The sequence below is a fragment of the Amblyraja radiata genome, chromosome 6 (assembly GCF_010909765.2).
Source record: "Amblyraja radiata isolate CabotCenter1 chromosome 6, sAmbRad1.1.pri, whole genome shotgun sequence".
NCBI lineage: Eukaryota > Metazoa > Chordata > Chondrichthyes > Rajiformes > Rajidae > Amblyraja > Amblyraja radiata.
The window spans coordinates 53,214,483-53,222,522 of NC_045961.1; the positions used below are offsets into that span (position 1 = coordinate 53,214,483).

Consider the following 8,040-nt stretch of genomic DNA (forward strand, 5'->3'; position numbering starts at 1 on the left):
TTGTATTCAATTTCCAATCAGCACCTCATATTTCAGCTTACAACCTTGAGGTATGAAAATAGATTTCTCTAATTTTAAGTACCCCCACATTCCCTCTCTCTCTCTCTCTGCACCCCACCCTAGTTGGCCTGCTAGTTCCACTGTTTGCATCCATATATTCCTTCGTTATCATCTCTTCCACAGCCATTGTGGGCTCCACATTTCCTTGGTCATCAGTGCAGACACTGCCTTGTCCTGAACCTTTTCATACCTCTGGTTTCCCTCTTCCCTGACTCTCAGTCTGAAGAAGGGTCTGACCCAAAACGTCACCTATTCCTTTCCTCCAGAGCTGAGTTACTCCAGCATTTTGTGTCTATCTTCAGTGCAAACAAGCATCTGCAGTTCCTTCTTACACATCCACTGACTTTCCTTTGAATATTCTACATTTACTTCCTGAAAAAATTCCAACAGATTTGTAAGGCAAGATCTCCCCTTCACAAAACCATGCTGACTTCGACCTAGTTTATCATGTGCTTCTAAGTACTCAGAAACCTTATCCTTAATAATAAACTTTTTAACATTTTACCAACCACCTAAGCCAGGCTAACCAGACTATAGGTTTCCCTCTTTTACTTTGCTCCCAACTTGAACAGCGGAGTAACATTTGTAATTTTCCAGTCCTGAGACCACTCCTGACTAGTGTTTCTTGAAAGATCCCTGCAAATGCCTCCACAATCTTGAAAGCTGCCTCTTTCAGAACCCGGGGGCGCAGTGTATCTGGTTCAGATGACTTATCCACCTTCAGTTCTTTCAGATTCCCAAGCATTTTCTTCTCTGTAATAACAATTCCACTCATTTCTGCCCCACTGGCTCTCTTGAATTTGTAGCAAGTTGCTGGTGCATTCCGCTGTGTAGACTGATGCAAATGGATTCAGTTTGTTTGCCATTTCCTTATAGCAAAAGTTAAGGACTCAGGAATTGAGGATAACATTATTATGAATGAAGAGTTGGTTAACAGGAAATAATAAGAGTAGGGATAGATGGATTATCAAACGAATATCAAGCGAACCTGTTTAGTTGTTATAAAAGTAACTTTTTCATACACGGCGCCGCCCTACTAGAGGCAATTAATTTGCCAAACTGCACAGCATTGGATGTGGAAAGAAAGCCAGATGGTGATAGAGGCAAACTCCACAAAGACAGTAATGGAGGTCGCCATGTAACCTGACTGGGGCTGGAACTGTGAGTCGGCAGCTCTACTAGCTGCACCACTGTGCGTCCTCTCTGAGGGTAGTGAATCTTTTGGCAATCTCTACTGTAAAAAGCTGTGAAGCCAAGTCAGGAACAAATTTGAGGCTGAAACAAACATTCTTAAACCACGGGGTAAATCAAAGATTTTGGGAATGGCATTCAGGACAGATCGGTGGGGGCGCTGCTAGCCGGCAGCCCTGCCAGCAGAGTGTTAGTTTTTTGTTTTTTTAGTGTGTCTTAATGTGTGTTTTTAATGTCTCTCTGTGTGGGGGGGTAAGGGGGAAACTGCTTCGGTCGCCTCCTCCAGAGAGGCGAATTTTTCCATGTCGCCTCCCCCGTGGCCTAACAGCAAGGATCGGTGCGGCCTTTCCCGGAGCCTTCCACCACAGTGATGAATGCTGTGGTGGATGTTTGGGTAAATTTTTATTGTGTGTGCTTTTTTTAATTGTACCGCTGCTGGCAAATTCATTTCACTTGCACTTTATGTGCAAGTGACGAATAAAACTTGACTTGAGATCAGCCATCGTTGGTACAGCAGGCTTGAGAGGACACACAACCTATTCTCGCTCCTATTTCTGATTGCGTGTTTATACCACAAATTGGCACTAATTTAGCATTCTTAATGTACAGAATTTACATTTGTACATTGTGCCATGTACATGTAATTTTTCTAGCAACATCAAGTTATTGAATAAAGAGGAAGCATTATTCTGCACTGACTATATCTGGCCTCGGAGAAGCAGATGTCTAAAATGGACAGGTTTCTTGTCATCCCTTATGCCGATGCATATATAAATAGCAATTACTTAAGCCACTTTAGTGTACCTCAGAAGAAACAACTCTCCGGATACAAGGAACTGTAAATGCCGGGTTACAAAAAAGACAAAATGCTGGGAGTAACTCAACGGGTCAGGCAATATCTCTGGAGAACATGGGATAGGTGATGTTTCAGGACGAGATCCTTCTTCAGCAACCCTATGGTTTTCAGATAATGATTTTACAGTTATGTCAATTAGATTTAGCTCTTAGGGCGAAAGGAATCAAGGGAAAAAGGCAGAAACAGGATACTGCTGGAAAATCGAAGGTACACAAAAATGCTGGAGAAACTCAGCGGGTGCAGCAGCATCTATAGAGCGAAAGAAATAGGCAACGTTTCGGGCCGAAACCCTTCTTCAGTCTGAAGAACCCGTCTGAAGAAGGGTTTCGGCCTGAAACGTTGCCTATTTCCTTCGCTCCATAGATGCTGCTGTACCCGCTGAATTTCTCCAGCATTTTTGTGTACCTACTGTTATGAGATGATTAGCCATGGCTGATCTCACCATGTGCTGGCTCGAAGGGCCTACTCCTGCACCCATTTTTCCATGTTTCTATGTCATGTATAATGCTGCCAAAAATGAGCTTGTACTCTTTAAAAATTACCTCAGGGTTCTGCTGGGAGATCACACCATAAATTTTGCAGATTAGATAAAATATAATTGAGAAGGAAGTCATTACTCGTCAGTGCCAAAAGTTGTACATTAATTAATTATACCATCAAAAGTGATTCAAGTCCAGTTGCATCAGGGCGACTACTACAATATATTCCGAACATTACAGCAAAACACAGGCACAGGTATAATACATAACAAAACCTGTCTTTGTATGTAGGCTGTGGGCCGAGATCAAAAATGTGTCTAGAAATCAACTTTCGTGACCCATATCTCGGAACTACATAAAATTTTGCACAGATTTTGATAAAATATAATTGAGAAGGAAGTCATTACTCGTCAGTGCCAAAAGTTGTACATCAATTAATTATACTAATTAGAAAATGAGATCGGAAAGCGCCATCTAGTGTTCAATGCCCATATTACACCATGGGAAGCCTATTTTCGTGTTGCAGTCCATTTTAAACTATATATTATCTTGTGAATATGACTGCAATCATATATAATTATATTATACAATAATAATATAATTAATATAATTGCCTGTGTTTTTTGAATGAGACTGCCGCAGAAGACCGGCTCCTGAACCAGTCTAATTAATGGGTGAGGGCAGTTCTTCTGGGTTCCCCGTTTACTGAACCCCACTGACTGCCAGTGTGCAGAGTGGGGGATCACGCCCATAGTGGGACTGGGGCAGTGCCAGGCTGGGGGAAGGCTAAGGCATCTTCCACTAAGAGGAAAATGCCTAACCCTATACTAACCCTAACTCGCCCCCCCTTCCAGAGCTGCCCACAGCTGGAGCTGGAGTCGCTTTGGGACCGGCTACGGGCTCCCTACATGTGGTCGCTCAGTGAGTCCACCTCGGCCAGCATGCCCTTCTGGATCGTCGTGGTGATGATGGTGGGGAGCCTTGCACACCGCCCGGGCCGCCTTCAGCACCCCATAGCGCCGGCTCTATCAGTCCGCCCACTTGCTCGCTGCAACACCGGCCGGCCGACAGCCCGACCGACCCTCGCAGCATCCACCAGCCTACCAACTGCCCGACCGACCCTTTGCAGCACTCACCGGCCTACCAACTGCCCGACCGATCCTCCACAGCATCCATCGGCCTACCGACAAGCACGACCGACTGACCCGGACCCTGACCCTAATCCTAGCTGTACATTTGTTATTTATCATTTTTATTTAACAGTTCACAACACATCATAACTTTCTAAATCAATTGAAAAACAAAATGATCAGCAAGATTAGCATTACCTTTATCTTTGGAAACCTTGCTATTGCTATTGATGAAGATCGAGTAGGGGGCACCGTCAAGTATGGCTCTCCTGCCTGCAACTGTCCGTCTATTCACCTCTTTTTTTATTTTTAGTGTGTTTTTGTTTTGGAGGTCTAGTCTTTTTATGTGGGGGGGGGGGGGGACTGTATTTCTCAGTCCCTACCTGGTCGGAGATGCGGCTTTCCTCCGAGCCGCATCTTCGCCTCTTCCTCGCGACTGGAGCGGCGTTTCCTGCCGGGACCGGCCGGAACTTCATCTTCGGCGGCGGCATGCCGCTGAAGCACCGTCGCGGAGCGGGCGATGCCTTAACCGGGTCGCCGTGTGGTAAGCTCCGGAGTGCTGTGACCGCCGACTCTAACATCGCGGAGCTGTGGTTGCGGAGCGTCCAACTGCGGTCGGCGCTGAGTTTAAACACCGCGGAGCCCGGGATCTTTTGCCAAGATCGCAAGAGTTGGACCAGCGCGGCCTGAGTACTTCGTAAGCCGCGATCTCCGGGGAGGAAGCGGCCGTTACAGACACTCCAAGCCACTGAGAGTGTTCTCCCGACGCCGGAGCACCATCATCCGGCGAGAGGGCCTGAAACATCGGGCCACTATCGCGGCGACTGCAGAGGCCTCAATAGGCCCGACCATGGGTGAACAAGAGGAAGAGGACTGGACTTTGTTGCCTTCCCTCACCGTGGGAACCATTGTAGGGGGATGTTTTTATGTTTTATGTTAAATTCTTTGATGTTGTTTTATTCTTATTGGTGTGCTGCCAATGGCAACTCAAATTTCACTACACCAATTGGTGTACGTGACAATAAATGTCCTTTGATGTAATGAGGAGGCACCCATGAACCCAGAGTTCATAAAACCATAAAACAAAGCACGGGATTGGTCAATTTGCATCTGACCTTAATGTCAAACGTGCATTGATTGGACAATTATTACTCGGAAAATTGGAATTTTTTGTCATATTTAAACAAACTGCAGGGTTTGTACTTGACAAGTTTCAGGTATGATTTATATAATAATTTTACACAATATGTTAAAAATTCAGGTAGATCCGTGGGTCATGAACCTGAACGAAAATGCTCCTCGACCCACAGCCTAATGTGGGTAGGTATTTGGGGGAGGGTATGTGTGAATGAATGCATGCCGCATTGAATCCTATTTACATTTCACATTTGATGATCACAGGGTTGCAAACCCTTTGACAACTTCATAACCAATATTAACACAAAAAAAGTGTTCAAGAAGTAACTGCAGATGCTGGAAAATCGAAGGTACACAAAAATGCTGGAGAAACTCAGCGGGTGCGGCAGCAACTATGGAGCGAAGGAAATAGGTAACGTTTCGGGCTGAAACCCTTCTTCAGACTGAAGAAGGGTTTCGGCCCGAAACGTTACCTATTTCCTTCTTCAGACTGAAGAAGGGTTTCGGCCCGAAACGTTACCTATTTCCTTCGCTCCATAGATGCTGCTGCACCCGCTGAGTTTCTCCAGCATTTTTGTGTACCTTAACACAAAAAAATCCAGTTTACAGTCAATTGGGAACCTTAAAAACGTCAGCAGAGATTAAACCAATAATTTAAATGTACAATGCCACCACATTAAGGATCTATATCCAACAATTACACCTGTGAATAAGGCCTAATATTTTGTGTACCTAATATTTTGTACCCAGTGACATTTGGATTCGCAACAATGTCTTTTGCTAAATTAATTCTGACGGTGATATTTTTTTTAGACTGTAGATGCTAGAAATCTGAACTCATGGGTTATGGACCCGAAACATAAACCCCGTTTCCACAGATGCTGCTCGATCTGCAGTCTATTTCCAGCATTGGAGATACAAAATATTGCAGATGTTGGAATATTGCGCAAAAATTTCACAAATGCTGCCTGTCCCGCTGAATTTCGCCAACACTATATTTTTTGTTCGTATTTTCAGCATTCCGTTTTTTTAATGTCCCGACTTCACGGCATCTTGCACACGATACATTAATGCACGTCTCTCAACCCCCTTCAAATATAAATCAGCCGCAAAACAAAGGATGCAACTATCAAAAAGAGAAAAATAATTATCCTGCAAAATAAGATGCAAAAGTTTGCATTTAAATAGCTCTAACAGTGGGAGCGGAGAGGGAGTCTACGCTTCTGTTTACATCGAGTCATTCTTGCATCATCCTCCACGAGTAGGAGCTGCCATGTGGCCTCTCCAACTGGGGAGGCATCGGCTGTATCCTGCTCGCTCAATGAACCCTATCGGCTGTGTATAGTTTTTAATAAATCCCCACCCGCTCCACTCCCTCCCCGATATTTATTAACCGAGCGGCGATCGAATAAAATAAAAGAGGGTGGTAAAAAGAGGTCGAAACGTGGCGCTTACCTCGGGAAAGATGCGGAAAGCAGTTGGAGCTTCGCCTCAGCCTGGGCGCGCGCGCGCGCGGGGAGGGCGAGAGCCGGCTGACGGTTGGGCGCACGGCCGATAGGAGGGCGACAAGGGGTCGCGCGGGAGGGGGGGGCGCCGAGGCTCAGGTGCGCACAGTGCCCGCCGCTCAGATGCCCCCCAATTCGTTCGTCCGGTCCCGATGGAGAGGCGCTCCCGCTCAGTGTGACACACCAAAAAAAAATGGCAACGTGACCTCACCGCAGCGTATAGCGTCGATGAATGCTTTTAGCAGCAGTTCGCCTGCCTATGTTTGGGCACCTGATCCCCGTGCTCAAAGCCTATTAGAGAATGGGGGGGGGGGGGGGGGGGGGTGAAAGAAGGGCTTGCATTTCCTTTGCGCCTCTCAAGGTTGCATCAATGTGCTCGCAAATCTCACTGTGCAAGCTCGCATAATGGTTATGTGTTCATCGGATGAAAATCTATTATGTCTCATCCAAAAGATGCACTGCAAAATACATCAAGAAATTAGAAATGGAGGTAACCAAAATCCACCTTTGGCCAACAAGGACGGAGGTGTACATAAATTCCTCTTCTGTCTGGTACTCAATTTTTTGTAGTGGAATTTTATTCTAACTTCTGGAAGGCAAAAGTTCTCCCGATTGGAATGCAGCTGACAAATGTTTGAGTTCTGATGAAAAAGAAATAAGTAAATAATTGCCCTAACCACGATACCCCTTTGGCTTCACCATCAATATTATTTTGGAACCGAGTGATAAATCAACGAAACCTTTCTCTCAAAACTGGGTTAAATAACCAGATAATAGACAACCAGTACAACTAGGTAATTAATGGGTGTGTGGAATCTCTGGAGTGGTCATTGGAGATATGAATGCATTGATCATTTGTATTATAGCAAGGCCTTTTGAATGAATCCAATTTTTGTAGAACAAATCCTTTTATTTTTATTAATATGTTTGTGTTCCTCTTTTATTATTTTTTATTTTAATTTTAAAATGAACGTATTTAAAATACCAAAGAGTAAAAGAAGATTCAACGAAATAATCCTCCCTGACTGATGGCCACAATTAAAACATTAATAAGTCATGAGGGCTATTTTAACACCTGTTATGCTCATGACTTAGTGTTCAAGAAGGAACTGCAGATGCTGGAAGATCGAAGGTACACAAAAATGCTGGAGAAACTCAGCGGGTGCAGCAGCATCTATGGAGCGAAGGAAATAGGCGACGTTTCGGGCCGAAACCCTTCTTCAGACTGATGGGGGTGGGGGGGAGAAGGAAGGGGGGGGAGAAGGGCGGGGGGATGGGAGGAGACAGCTCGAGGGTTAAGGAAGGGGAGGAGACAGCAAGGGCACAGAGGGTGTGCAGTTAGAGAGGAGGTGAAACTATCTCCGGAGAGAGGAGGAGAACTTCAAAGTAGGCATACCTTGAGATCATGACTTAGTTCTAATGCGACTCTAGAATGTACGTTATCTTTGACATGCACGAAAAATGCTTTCTTGCTTTTCAACCACTTATTACTGCAAATCTACATTCTCCTACCTAACCCAAATCAAGACGCCCTTAAGGTCACAAATGACGGATACCCATCTAGAAGATCAGCTGAAACTGTGTATCTCTGTGTTGCAACCAAATATTCAAATGCTTTCCCAAAAAAGGCAGTCACAACAAAGTCATTAAAAGTAGACAAAAATGCTGGAGAAACTCAGCGG

The 8,040-nt window shown here is 45.0% G+C and overlaps 1 protein-coding gene across 2 annotated transcripts in view; it reads right to left on the bottom strand.

Annotated features, from left to right (window-relative positions):
- slc7a1 (solute carrier family 7 member 1) overlaps positions 1 to 6,585 on the bottom strand; it is a 62,088-nt gene extending 55,503 nt beyond the window's left edge. Inside the window, exon 1 of one of the 2 annotated variants that reach the window (XM_033022848.1) lies at positions 6,309 to 6,585. The gene's annotated coding sequence lies outside the window, so the exon portion shown is untranslated. The remainder of the gene's footprint in view (positions 1 to 6,308) is intronic. The other variant, XM_033022847.1, reaches the window with a different exon arrangement.
- Positions 6,586 to 8,040: the final 1,455 nt, after the last annotated feature.